Below are 13,412 nucleotides of genomic sequence, written 5' to 3'. Positions count from 1 at the left end.
TTAGTATTTTGCAGCAGTGACTTATTAAACTGATAGTTCGGTAATTTTCACATCTGTCAACACCTGCTTTCTTTGGGATTGGAATTATTATATTCTTCTTGAAGTCTGAGGGTATTTCGCCTGTCTCATAAATCTTGCTCACCAGATGGTAGAGTTTTGTCATGACTGGCCCTCCCAAGGCCGTCAGTAGTTCTAATGGAATGTTGTGTACTCCCGGGGCCTTGTTTCGACTCAGGTCTTCAGTGCTCTGTCAAACTCTTCCCGCAGTATTGTATCTCCTATTTCATCTTCATCTGCATCCTCTTCCATTTCCAGTACATCGCCCTTGTATAAACCTTCTATATACTCCTTCCACCTTTCCGCATTCCCTTCTTTGCTTAGAACTGGGTTTCCATCTGAGCTCTTGATATTCATAGAAGTGGCTCAACACCTATACACATCAAAACCGTATTGCATCACCTCCGTTCCCAGAACTCCTGCAGATAGAAGTTGACTGTGGATATTGTATTACAGAGACAGTCCCTTTGACTGTTCAGAGATGTCGCTAAACTCGACCAAAGATGTAAACAACCATGAATGAGCAGCGTCTAATGGACGGAGGGTGTCCTACAGCCTATCACTTACAGTCATTCCACCAGGAAGGAGGTACATGCCTCGTGTTATCTTTCAGTCATGCCTAGACGGTCAGTACCCCTGTTCGATCGAATCCGCATTGTTATCGTGTGCCAGGAAGGGCTCCCAACAAGGGAAGTGTCCAGGGGTCTCGGAGTGAACCAAAACGAAGTTGTTCGGACATGGCTGAGATAAACAGAGAAGGAACTGTCGATGACATTTCTCGCTCAGGCCGCCCAAGGGCTACTACTGCAGTGGATGGTTGCAACGTACGGATTATGGGTCACTCGGACCAACCTTGACAGCAACGCAACCATAATGAATAATGCTTTTCGTGCAGCTATGAGACGTCATGTTACGGTTCAAACTGTGCGCAATAGGCTGCAAGAGGCGCAACTTCACTCCGGACGTCCATGGTGAGGTCCATCTTTGCAACCACGACACCATGCAGTGCGGTACAGATGGGCCCAACAACATGCCGGATTGACCGCTCAGGACTGGCATCTCGTTTTCTTCACAAATGAGTGTCGCATATGCCTTCAACCAGGAAATTGTCGGAGAAGACTTTGGAGGCAACCTGGTCAGGTTGAACCCCTTAGATACACTGGCCAGCGAGTGCAGCAAGGTGGAGGTTGCCTAGTGTTTTGGGATGGCATTATGTGCGGCCGATGTATGCCGCTGGTGGTCATGGAAGACGTCGTAACGGCTGTACGATACGTGAATGCAATCCTCCGACAGATAGTGCAACTATATCGGCAGCATACTAGCGAGGCATTGGTCCTCATGGACGACAATTCGCGCCCATATCCTACTCATCTTATGAATGACTTCATTCAGATCAACGACAACGCTCGACTAGAGTGGGCAGCATGTTCTCCAGGCATAAATCCTGTCTAACATGCCTAGGACAGATCCAAAAGGATTGTTTATGGACGACGTGATTAACAGACCACTGTGAGAGATCTATGCCGAAACGCCGTTGAGGAGTGGGACAGTGTGGACCAACAATACGTAGATGAACTTGTGGAGAGTATGCCACGACGAACACAGGCATGCATCACCCCAAGCAAACTGGCTACTTGGAAGTAGAGGTACCGGTGTGTGCAGCAATGTGGGACACCATCTCTGAAAGTTTCGCTTTATGGTGGAACAACATGCAATGTGCAATTTTCATGAGCAATAAAAAGGTTAGAAATGTTGTTAATAGTGATCTCTATTCCATTTTTTTGAGAAGGATACGGAACGCTTGGAACTGAGGTGATGCAAAACTTTCTTTGATGTGTGTGTTACACTCTGAGCCAGGGATACTCAACATTCTTAGTCCATTTGGAGATACTCTGAGTTCAGTATTCATAATGGTTTAAGTACTAAACAACGCTATAGGCAGAATGTACCATTTTAATTACACAAAATATAAAATATAATTTTCTCTCCCGGAAATGTTGTAGGCGTACTACGGAAATTCAAGATATCACACATAAAATGTTTAGTGTCTCATTAAACATTTTTCAACACACACACGCACACACACAGGGTGCTACAAAAAGGTACGGCCCAACTTCCAGGAGACATTCTTCACACGCAAATAAAGAAAATATGTTGACTTGTGTCCGGAAACGCTTAATTTCCATGTTAGAAGTCATTTTAGTTTCGTCCACCTACGCTCAATGGAGCACGTTATCATGATTTCATACGGGGTACTCTACCTGTGCTGCTAGAACATGTGCCTTTGCAAGTACGACACAACACGTGGTTCATGCACGATGGAGCTCCTGCACATTTGAGTCGAAGTGTTCGTACGCTTCTCAACAACAGATTCGGTGACTGATGGGTTGGTAGAGGCGGATAAATTCCATGGCCTCCACGCTCTCCTGACCTCAACCCTCTTGACTTTCATTTATGGGGGCATTTCAAAAGCTCTTGTCTACGCAACCCCGGTACCAAATTTAGAGACTTCGTGCTCGTATTGTGGACGGCTGTGATACAATACGCCATTCTCCAGGGCTGCATCAGCCCATCAGGGATTCCATGCGACGGAGGGTGGATGCATGTAATCTCGCTAACGGAGGACATTTCGAAAATTTCCTGTAACAAAGTGCTTGAAGTCAGGCTGGTACTTTCTGTTGCTGTATGTTTCCCTTCCATGATTAACGTGATTTGAAAAGAAGTAATAAAATGAGCTCTAACATGGAAAGTAAGGGTTTCCGGACACATGTCCACGTAACATATTTTCTTTCCTTGTGTGGGAGGTATGTTTCCTAAAAGGTTGGCCGTACCTTTTTGTAACATCCTATATATACAGGGTGAGTCACCTAACACTACCGCAGGATACATTTCGTAAAGCACATCAAATACTGACGAACCGATTCCACAGACCGAACGTGAGGAGAGGGGCTAGTGTAAATCTTTAATACAAACCATACAAAAATGCACGGAAGTATGTTCTTTAACATAAACCTGCGTTTTTAAAATGGAACCACGTTAGTTTTGCTATCACATCTGGACATATAAACAAATACCTAATCAGTGCCGTTTGTTGCATTGTAAAATGTTAATTACATCCGGAGATATTGTAACCTAAAGTTGACGCTTGAAACCTCCGACGTTCAGTAGCGTGTTATAACAAATATGGGCCACGGTCGGCGAGCTGCATCTGCAGGGACATGTTTACGATGACGACCGTGTTTACGAATGTGGCTGTAGTGCACTGTTGTGATTTGGTCTTGCTGTCGCAGTGTCCGCATGTAGCGCTTGCTGCCATTATTATTCTGCATTCGTCTCCGCACGCAGACCAACTGTAGTACACCGAGTTACCAGACCTCTGTGATAGTGTAGTGTTGTAGGAAATGTGACCATGGTGTATTCGAACTCTGAAAAGGCGGAGATGATACTCATCTATGGCGAGTGTCGACGAAATGCAGCTGAAGCCTGCAGAACGGTACCCAGAAAGAGAGCATCCAACGTGCCGCACGTTGCAAAACATCTACCGCCAACTGTATGCAAGAGGTATGGTCATAGCACGCAAACGGGTCCGTAACAGGCCCGTCACAGGAGAAGAGGGTGCAGTTGGTATGTTAGCTGCTGTTGCCATGAACCCACATATGAGTACACGGAACATTGCGAGAGCCGTTGGACTGAGTCAAAGTAGTGTCATGCGCATACTGCATTGTCACCGCTTTCACCCGTTTCATGTGTCGCTACATTAGCAATTACATGGTGATGACTTAAATCATCGAGTGCAATTCTGTCAATGGGCATTAACAGAGAATGCGTTGCAGTTCTACCTGTTTACCGATGAAGCGGATTTCACAAACCACGGGGCCGTGAATCTACGGAACATGCATTACTGGTCCGTGGACAATCCTCGCTGGCTCCGACAGGTAGAGCGACAGCGACCGTGAATTGTAAATGTATGGTGCGGAATCATTGGCGACCACCTCATTGGTCCTCACTTCATTGCAGGAGCCCAAACAGCTGCAACATCCATCGCGTTTCTACAGAATGATCCGCAAACGTTGCTCGAAAATGTCCCACTGGAAACGCGTCGACGTATGTGGTTTTAGCATGATGGTGCACGTGCACATTCCGCAATTAACACTAGGAAGACCCTTGACAGGATGTTCGACGCGCGTTTCATAGGACGTGGAGGACGCATAAATTGGCCAGCCCGTTCTCCTGATCTTACACCTCTGAACTTCTTTCTTGTAGGGGACGTTAAAGTAGAATGTGTACCGTGATGTTCCTACAACCCCAGAGGATATGAAACAACCTATTGTGGCAGCATGCTGCGACATTACACCAGATGTACTGCGGCGTGTACGACATTCATTACGCCAGAGATTGCAATTGTGTGCTGCAAATGATGGCCACCACATTGAACATCAATTGGCCTGACATGTCGGGAGACACTCTATACCAGTCCGTAATTGAAAACGGAAACCACGTGTGTTCGTGTACCTCACCCCTCATGGTAATGTACATGTGAGTCAGTGAAAAAGACCAATAAAAAGGTATTAGCATGTGGACGTAATGTGCTGTTCCAGTCTCTTCTGTACCTAAGGTCCATCACCGTTCCCTTTGGATTCCTAGGTAATTCGGTGCTCTTCGATACACACGATCGAACAGCGGAGGAGTGGTACTCAAGCGTCAACTTTAGTTTACAATATCTCCGGATGTAATTAACATTTTACAATGCAACAAACGGCACTGACTACGTATTTGTTTATATGTTCAGATGTGCTAACAAAACTAACGGGGTTTCGTTTTAAAAAAAGCGTAGGTTTGTATGAAAAAACATACTTCCGTGCCTTTTTTATGGTTTGTATTAACCAATTACACTAGCCCCTCTTCTCACGTTCGGTCTGTGCAATCGATTCGTCAGTATTTCAAAAATGTTCAGTGAGACACTTGGCTTTACATATTATCGGTAAATTTATTATAACGGGTTGAATTTATTATAATTTGCTGAAAAATATGTGGGAGCAAACCTTCCAACCATAAGGTGCCACTTTTACAGCTTTGGAGTAGGATTTCACACAGACGAATTTCCGAAAGTTACTTTTAGATATTCTGATTTCACGGACATGTCACTTTGAAATCGAATTATTTCTTCTCGTGTTCAGCCTCACTACAAGAGAAAAGATTATTCACTTTACTTTGAATACCTTCCACATTCATTTTTGGGATAGGCTGAGCCATGAAATCTACAATAGGTTCTACTGCCTCGAAATCTGTAAATCGGTTTTCAAACCCTACCTTCGGCTCTGTCATGTTGGCTGCATACTTCTTTGCAGCTTCTAGATACAATGATGTTTCTTGATCCAACGGTTCTCAGTATATTTGCGAAAAATAGTTTCAAATTTAATTTCTCTAACTGTGCTATCCAAAGATCAAATCTTTGTATGAAATACTATATAAAAGACATAAGAGTTATGACGGTTTGGTGTTTTCCTTGAAGTTCACTTATTTAGTTTAAAACGCCAGAATGACAAGTCCAATATCCAGCTCAACTCATACAGTTATGATTAATCTTCCTCTCGGTCAGACATAAAAGATTTGATCGCTGGCAGAAGTTTCCCTAAATCTGTTTTGAACCATACATCTGCTCAGCTTTTGAACTTGGATGGACAGTACCTTGTCTCTATACTGGCTATACAGTTTTTCTAATTACATACTATACTTTCTTCTCTGTGAACAAACTGAATTCGCGACTCTGTGACAGTATTTATAGCATGTGCCATTTTAAACATATGTCCGCAAATCACTTAGTGATCCACGTTAGAATGGTACTTGGAGAAAGGCGGAAAAGATTTATTGTTAGCACTCAAGATTACAAGTCCTTTATGTTTGCCCATTATGCAACGTGCTCCATCAATAGTAACAGGCGAAAGTTTCTTAATTGGCAAATCATATTCCGAAATGGAGAATTTAATACATAGCTAATATCTTCTCCTCGCGTAGTGTTTTCCCAGGTCATAATAGTGAGCAAGTCTTCTTCTACTCAGAAATCCGAAAACATAAGTCTTACAAAGGTCATAACTTGAAGCGGATGAACTCTGTCTAATGGCTCGTCTAAATTCACTGAGAAACGCAAACAGGATTTCAAATCTATTATCAGTTGACGTTTTATATTTTCCGCCACAAAATAGATCTAGTTCTCTTGCTATAGTAGATCTTGATAGAGGCATATCTCTGATCGCTGATATTATCTCTGATTTGTTTTTAAATGTGGGAAAGAAAGAAAACTCATTAGCAGCCAGTAAACACTCCTTAACAACTGTGTCATCATATAATGGATTTTCGTCTTTAATCAACACTTCTGGTACAAGTAATGATTAAATGTTTGATAGAAGATTTTTTGTATAGGCTTTTTAACAAACGACCTTTGTGACTGTAAATTACTTTCTTGTTACCCAATATCTTACTACCAATAGCTGCTTCCGATTCAAAGTCTTTGTGAATTGTTCTAAAATATCGTTGAATAGTCCGCTTTTTAGTTATGGCTAAAGTAGATCTTCATGCATTGTAAACAAAAACTGTTCATTCCACTCACCATGGAAGTGGTATGTTTTCCCGTGTTTAACTACGCTTATGTTTCACAGACATGCAACTTCGCCATGGACCAGGAAAGACATGCGAGAGTTGAAGGATGTTAAATGCAGACGGAGACGAAAGAGGCTGAGATAATGTTGTCAGATTTATCACATAGCAATACCGTACGAACAATCATTGTCAGCAAACTGATATTTCCCAAAATCAACTGGTTTAAGCAGAACTCAGAAAAAGTATTTGAATGATCGACTCATAAAGCCAAAGATCGATGAGTTGAGCACCCCAGCTCTATGCAATTAACGGAAACTTCCTGACTCAATGAAGGAAACCAGTCGCCTTGGTTGGGACGATGAGACGCGATTTTGTTTTTCAAATATTACATTAATCGTGAATATTTATGGCTTCTGTATCTACTATAGTGAAGTGCAAACGATGATATTCCAGTTACATTGAAAGTATTTAGTACGATACAGGGGGATTTCCTTACATATTTTCTTCAGGTGGCCCATAGACAGCAACCTGCCTCTAAAAAGTTATTCTGCATTACTACTTCGTACTGAGCGAGGAAAGAGTCAACTCCGAGTAATAGTTTCTAATAAAATATTCTAGTAGAAGTAGTAATCTCGCAACATGGCCCCATTTCCTATTTGAAAATTGCGAGTAACGACCAATGTTGTAGCTTCTGCAATGGGCATCGAGATGGAACGTAACCTCCAGCTTTTACATCTGCCCCTTCCAAAACTATCTTAAACTTCCATTTATTAAGCTGTTTTTGTTTTCGAAGGGCAGTTGCGCGGCCTCGGTTTCATAAACACGGATTTTTTCGCTTTGGTTTTAGAGGTTTCGTATCCGCCGCGGTGTTGGCCTTATTTGATAATGTGGTAACAGTGTCTAGTCACAAGGATATACGCCTTCCGCTGAGCCCATCATCAGTGTATTTTCTTGTTACGAAAACCTAATAAATTGGTCGTTTTGTATTCATAATCAGTTGTGTTGTAATGACTTTAGAGTTTTCTCTTACCATCGTGCACTGTTATTCGTGAAATTATAGCATGTGGCTATTGAAACATTACTCGTACAGATATTATTTAATTAAAAAGGGAAGCATAAAACAGTGAAAATAGTGGAAGTGTTTCAAGAGCAACTGAATCTGTTTTTATGTTTAGTTATTTACTCGTCCCCTTTTTCCTCACAATTACCTCCTATTACCTGCGAAGCTAATGTAAGTCATACGACATACAATTTTGTAGATAGCACAAATGCGTGTATTTATTAATTATTCTTGATGCTTTAAAATAACACGAAAAAATAATAAAAATATTTTGAGAGATGGATTTAAGTGTTTTGCAAACTATAGTTCCTTTTATTCGATTCTCAAGCAGAGACACTCCGAGACACGCATTGCAAGACATTCGCCGTCGTTTAATTGACAATAAGCTTTAAAGGTTGATATTTCCAGAGTAATGATCCAAAGAACTAATCGAATAAGGGCCATTCAACAAAATTATTGGAAAATTTAATATAACTAAAGGAAGCGGCTCTCAAAAGAGTAGACGACGGATAATCCATAATCAGTAACTGAGTTACTCCTTTAGTTTTTAGTGCGCTTTTCGGAGAGACAGCACCACAAGTGTATCCTTCGCGAAAAATCCAACACCATTACTTTAATACGAACGTTTTATACCCGTTAGCCTGAAGTGACTGAACATACAACTGTTTCTAACGAAGTCGGATGCGTGATGGATTACTGCATTAAGTAGCTTCGTAGTATTACAGAGTGTAATAATCTATGAATCTGAATGAGACACGAACATTTTATATTGCTTCTTCTAAGACTCAGAGTGTTACGAAGCTGAACCAGTGCCAACAACATGACGAACTGCTGAAATCGAAGTATTATAATTATCTGGGCCGTATCCCTAGAAGGAACACTTAACAAAGCGCACTGTATCGAGAAAAACTTACTAATTCCACGTCTACATGCACATTTACAAACGCGATTCTGAAGTCACCGTATAGTTGTTGCTGGAGGGTGTCTGGGATCACTGCTAGTCATCTCTTTTCCACTCGCAGATGGATCGAAGAAGAAATGACTATCTATATGCCATAACTTCTCTTATCTTAGTGGTCCTTGCGCGAAATGGGTTCGGTGGCAGTCAGCTTAAATGAAGGTATCCTAAATTTTCTCAATTGTTTTTCGCGATAGTAAATTCATCTTCCTGTCAGGAATTCAAACTCGGTTCACGAAGCATCTCTGTGACCCTTCGTGTTGTTCGAATCTACTGTCGACAAATGTATAAGCACACCTCGGAACTGCTTCGATGTCTTAGTTTAATCCGACTTGATGGGAACCCCAAAAACTTAAGCAGTGCTGAAGATCGTGTCGCACTGCTTTTGTATACTCGATCTGCTTTATATACGAGACACATATTAGTGCTGAACGTCATTAAATTGAGTTGCGGGCTCTCGCTTATCTTACAGCGTGACTGTCACCTTTTTTATGCATGAAAAGTCCATTGCTATTTGTTGTATACATGAAACATCCATCAGCATGTTACTTTCCTTGTATATCTGCAGCTAGAAGTAACGTTAATTTATCACATACACAGCGTATAGTAAGTGATGGTTATACTTTATAATGTTGCCAGTGTCGCGGCTCGCTCATTTATAGATAAAAATGGAAATGAGCGCATGGCACCGCTCTCCGGGAGGCCCCTATTCGGGGGAGTTCGGCCGCCAAGTGCATGTCTTATTTCATGCGACGCCACATCGGGCGACTTGCGCGTCGGGGATGATGATGAAATCAGGATGAGGACAACACAACATCCAGTCACGGAGCGGTGAAAATCTCCAACCCAGCCGGGAATCAAACCCGGCTCCACCTGCATGGGAGGTGAGCCTGTTAACACCCAACTAATCAGGCGAACATTTATATATAATGTTACTAGTGTACGGGAATCGTCAGGTAAAAGTGTCATCGAGTTCCACGAACAAGTAATTCGGCCTCGCTTCACGGAACAACGGGTTTTGCGCGCACTGTGTGATATCTTAGTCGTACGCTAGGGTTATTACGCGGAAATTAACATGAGTAATAGCGCTAAACTTCTCCTGCAGTTACGGGGACCAGAATTAATTTCGTGTTTGCGAATAGGACCTGTAAATTAATGGTGCAACTTGGGTTTAGGGTACCTGAGATCGGAATTCTACTTCGTAGCTGTACAATTAATACTTTTTTGTATGTGACGCATTGTCACACCCAATTCAAGTTCGTCTCGCAACATACCACGGTGCCTATACAGTGCTTGAGAATCTGTCTCCAATAAATGAGGGACAGATTTATATGCCTAAAGAATATTGATACCCTTGTGACAACTGACACTGTTGTATCTCATTTGTCTGTATATCCTTACGCAAATTTTATCATTAAAGAAAAATCTGCTGCTGAAGGGACAATAATAACCAGATACGTTGCATACTGCAGAACAGTATCCTGGAAATTGAGCTGTTATACGATCGTCATGAGAGAACGTAGCAGTTTCTGAAAAATGGTGGTCAGAGTTTGCAAATCTGGAAGACTCCCACTCTGCAGGAAGCACCTTGTTACAGAAAACGTCCTGCTTTCCATGGCTTGGCACCTGGTCTGAAAAGGTAAACCTTTAAGGAACGAAGACTTTATGTAGTTCTACGTCTCACCAGGTAGAATTCGGCCGTTGCCTTTCTCAGCAGATGGCAGGAAATCTATTTTTTGGTGTCAGAGGCTTGAGGCCTTATCTCAATGGAGAGAAGTCTTCCGAAGTAAGAGTGATTACAGGTGTGCCGCAGGGGAGTGTCGTAGGACCGTTGCTATACACAATTTACATAAATGACCTTGTGGATGACATCGGAAGCTCACTGAGGCATTTTGCAGATGATGCTGCGGTATATCGAGAGGTTGTAACAATGGAAAATTGTACTCAAATGTAGGAGGATCTGCAACGAATTGACGCATGATGCAGGGAATAGCAATTGAATCTCAATGTAGACAAGTGTAATGTGCTGCGAGTACATACACAGAAAGATCGTTTATCATTTAGCTATAACGTAACAGGTCAGCAAGTGGAAGCAGTTAATTCTATAATTTACCTGGGAGTAGGCATTAGGAGTGATTTAAAATGGAATGATCATATAGAATTGATCGGTGGTAAAGTATGTGTCAGACTGAGATTCATTGGAAGAATCCTAAGGAAAATCAATCCGAAAACAAAGAAAGTAGGTTACAGTACACTTGTCCGCCCATTGCTTGAATATTGCTCACCAGCGTGGAATACGTATCAGATAGGGTTGATATAAGAGATAGAGAAGATCCAACGGAGAGCAGAGCGCTTCGTTACAGGATTATTTAGTAATCGCGAAAGCGTTGAGGAGATGATAGATAAACTCCATTCGAAGACTCTGCAGGAGAGACGCTCAATAGCTCGGTAATGGCTTTTGTTGAAGTTTTGGGAACATACCTTCACCGAGGAGTGGAGCAGTATATTGCTCTCTCCTACGTATGCCTCGCGAAGAGACCATTAGGATAAAATCAGAGAGATTAGATCCCACAGAGAGGCATACCGACAATCTTTCCCCCCACGAACAATATGCAATAAAAGGGAGAACCGATACTGGTACTCAAAGTACCTTCCGCCACACACCGTCAGGTGGCTTGCGTAGTACGGATAAAAAAACTGAAGACCATGACCGCTAGCCTCTTTCTCCTTGTTCCAATAACAGTGGTTGCAGTTAGATGGCATGTCCGGTAGTTATCCCAGCACTTATTTCTTCTGGCACTTGCCACCTAGTATGTAATTCCAGTCTTATTTAATACTCTGGACAGACACGGGTAGTACTGCCCTCAATAAAGAGAACCATTGTACCGCTGTACGTACAGGGGTGTTGTAGCAGATTACAAGGATGCGGCAAGGCAACTTCGACATCGAAACCAGTCAGCGTGTGTCTCCTCAACAGAATTCTCAATGGGTGCAGTGCTCGCTCTGGGTTATCTCGAGGTCTTTCACAAACAGCATTTTCAGTGTAGATGTTAAATTTGGCTTCTCGACTAACGGCACGTTGTCTACCAAGCTCGCTCCTAGCCATAATGTGGGTTTATATACATAGACAAAAAAGGACGCTGAAAGAATTATCCATGTGGGACGGAAATCAGCTGGTGTGATGTACAGGTATGGACAAAAAAAAATTACAGTTTCAGAAGAAGTGGATGATATACTCAAAAGAAAGAGCTTCTTACTGTAACCTGAGCAAGTCAATATGGCGGGTCTACCTCTGGCTGTAGTTAGATGTCCTCCTGAGGGATATAGTGGTACATTCTGTCCAATGGGTGCATTAGGCGTCAAAGTCCCGAGTAGGTAGGTAAGCCCTGTCCGCAATGCACCAAATCTTTTCAGTTGGGAGACATCCAGCGACGTTTCTGGCCATGGTAGGGTTTGGCAAACACGAACCGCAGTCGTCGACCTGGAATCTTTGGATGGAGCAGAATTGTATTCAGTGATGAATCCCCCTTCTAGCTAAGTGCCGATGACCAGTCAAGATATGTCTGGAAACGCACCGAACAGCGGTAGGACAGGACCTGACTGACGCCCCAATACGTCCCGAACGACAGTCTGAGGTGACATTTATTTTCATAGCAGGACCACATTGGCTGACATCCTCTTCACCCTTACAGCACGGTGGTACATCGACGATATTCTACACCCCGTTTTTTTGCTCGTCGTACCAAGCCATCCTATGCTCATATTTTAGCAATTATAATTCCCGCTCGCCCCTTAGAGCACGGTGGTACATCGACGATATTCTACACACCTTTTTTTGCTCATCGTACCAAGCCATCCTATGCTCATATTTTAGCAAGATAATGCCCGCCTGCAAACGATGAGACGTTCTGTCTCAGAGCCTGTCAAACCATACATTGAACAGCAAGGTCGCCGGATCTTTCCCTAATTGAGAACATCAGGAGCATCATGGGCAGCGCCCTCCAGCCATCTAGAGAGATTGATGACGTGACGCATAATTGGACAGAATTCGGCAACACAGCTCTCAGGATATCTAACAACTCTATCAGTCAATGCCAAGGTGAATAACTGCTTCCATAAGGACCACATGTCGACTAACACGTTATTGACTTGCTCGTTTTGTGAAGCTCGTTCACTTGAAGAAATTATCCCAAATTTCTGAAATTCCACATGCACACACCACTTCGATTTCCGTCCCATTCGGACAATTCCTTCGTAATGCGCCTTTCTTTCTTTCTGTTTTTAAATACTATTAGGAGCTCATGTTATTTTCTTTGCTGTTGAAATCTGCCCTTTAGTGCAACACCTGTTTGAGAAAAATTCTTGGGTAAAAATAACACACTGCTGATACTCTGAATGATAGTATGTATGTCACCAAGTAATAGTACGTTGCAGTATTAGTAGCTTTTCAAAAATCAGGTAAGATGGAAAGCCAGGTCATCCGCGCATAATGTTTCCAATGGATTCCAGTGTAGAAATTGAAGGTGTGTTTATTTCACCGATTATTCACTTTCTATTTCCTTGATGTGATCCGCGTCGATTCTTAGACAGGTGTTTCTTTTTCAAGGAACGTTGTAGTACTCAGTCTTACAAAATTCTATAGGATTCTGCGGTAGGTGTCTGTAATTACCCATTATAGTCATTTATACTTTCTTAAAGCTGGTATGGTGTTTTGGTACTTTTCAATCAAGCGGGAATATC

Source organism: Schistocerca gregaria, chromosome 5, assembly GCF_023897955.1.
Source record: "Schistocerca gregaria isolate iqSchGreg1 chromosome 5, iqSchGreg1.2, whole genome shotgun sequence".
NCBI lineage: Eukaryota > Metazoa > Arthropoda > Insecta > Orthoptera > Acrididae > Schistocerca > Schistocerca gregaria.
This window is presented reverse-complemented; position numbering follows the sequence as displayed.